The sequence below is a fragment of the Schistocerca piceifrons genome, chromosome 9 (genome assembly GCF_021461385.2).
Source record: "Schistocerca piceifrons isolate TAMUIC-IGC-003096 chromosome 9, iqSchPice1.1, whole genome shotgun sequence".
NCBI lineage: Eukaryota > Metazoa > Arthropoda > Insecta > Orthoptera > Acrididae > Schistocerca > Schistocerca piceifrons.
The window spans coordinates 221,657,199-221,658,659 of record NC_060146.1 but is presented as its reverse complement, the minus strand read 5'-3'; the positions used below and the strand labels follow the sequence as shown (position 1 = coordinate 221,658,659).

Here is a 1,461-nt window from a genome sequence, read left to right as displayed (position 1 = left end):
AGGCTTTGAACGGTCGACGAATCTTGTCGGACGAGGGGGGACCGATTTTACCAGACTGTTATCTTCAACTTACTGCGTCGATGGGATGAGTGCCTTAACGATCACGGAGATTCGGCCTCATTGGCACACCGATTTTGGACTGTACGGCCTTAGAACGGAAACCTTTTCATCGACTTATATATGAATGAATACAGAAACTTCTGGCACATTTTATCTTATACGTAGGACTACAAACCTTTTGCTTTCGAAAGGAGCATCCCATGTAACAAGGGCATATCCTGTCAGTCCAAAACGTTTCGAGACTAGAACAGAAAAAAGAATCGAGAAATCTTAAGATGGTGGTGTCAATGATTCAGGTGTCCCCCCCACCTGAGAACAATGTGGAGAACGTTCATACAGTTACGTATAACTGTGAGAATAGTCCTTCTCTGGAATGTTGTTTAACTCGTGCGTCACATTCTTTCTTTCTTTGATCGTGGCGGACTCATTCGTTGATATTCATGGTGAAAACTTTCAGCTGTCTTTTATCTTGCACAGTGTTACTCTGCTACTCTTTCCGGTCACAGATCATTTTCAAGCTTAGCAGATATAATGGCAGGAATTTCATACCATGATGTAAACGACTGCATCATGTTGTAACATTCCTGTTTAGACCATGAAGTTCAACGAGTATTTAGCAGCTGATTTTCCCCGCCTGCACTGAAGCGTCAAGGAAACTGTTATAGGCATGCGTATTCAAATACAGAGATATGTAAACAGGCAGAATACAATGGCAGGTTATCAAGATACAAGTGAGACTTCCTGGCAGATTAAAACTGTGTGCCCGACCGAGACTCGAACTCGGGACCTTTGCCTTTCGCGGGCAAGTGCTCTACCAACTGAGCTACCGAAGCACGACTCACGCCCGGTACTCACAGCTTTACTTCTGCCAGTACCTCGTCTCCTACCTTCCAAACTTTACAGAAGCTCTCCTGCGACCTTGCAGAACTAGCACTCCTGAAAGAAAGGATATTGCGGAGACATGGCTTAGCCACAGCCTGGGGGATGTTTCCAGAATGAGATTTTCACTCTGCAGCGGAGTGTGCGCTGATATGAAACTTCCTGGCAGTTTTAATCTGCCAGGAAGTTTCATATCAGCGCACACTCCGCTGCAGAGTGAAAATCTCATTCTGGAAGATACAAGTGAGTTTGAACGTGGTGTTTATAGTCGGCGTGCGAACTATGCGACACAGCATCTCCAAGGTAGCGATGAAGTGAGGATTTTCCCCTACGACGATTTCACGAGTGTGCCGTGAATATCAGGAATCCGGTAAAATATCAAATCTCCGACATCGCTGCGGCCGGAAAAAGATCGTGCAAGAACGGGACCAACGACGACTGAAGAGAATCGTTCGACATGACAGAAGGGCAACCCTTCCGCAAATTGCTGCAGATTTCAATGCTGGACCATCAACAAGTGTT

The 1,461-nt window shown here is 45.7% G+C and overlaps 1 non-coding gene across 1 annotated transcript; it reads right to left on the bottom strand.

Moving 5' to 3' along the window:
• Positions 1-819: 819 nt before the first annotated feature.
• Trnas-cga lies at positions 820-894 on the bottom strand. Its single transcript has one exon. It is a non-coding gene; the product is annotated as a tRNA-Ser (tRNA).
• Between the last annotated feature and the right edge of the window lie 567 nt (positions 895-1,461).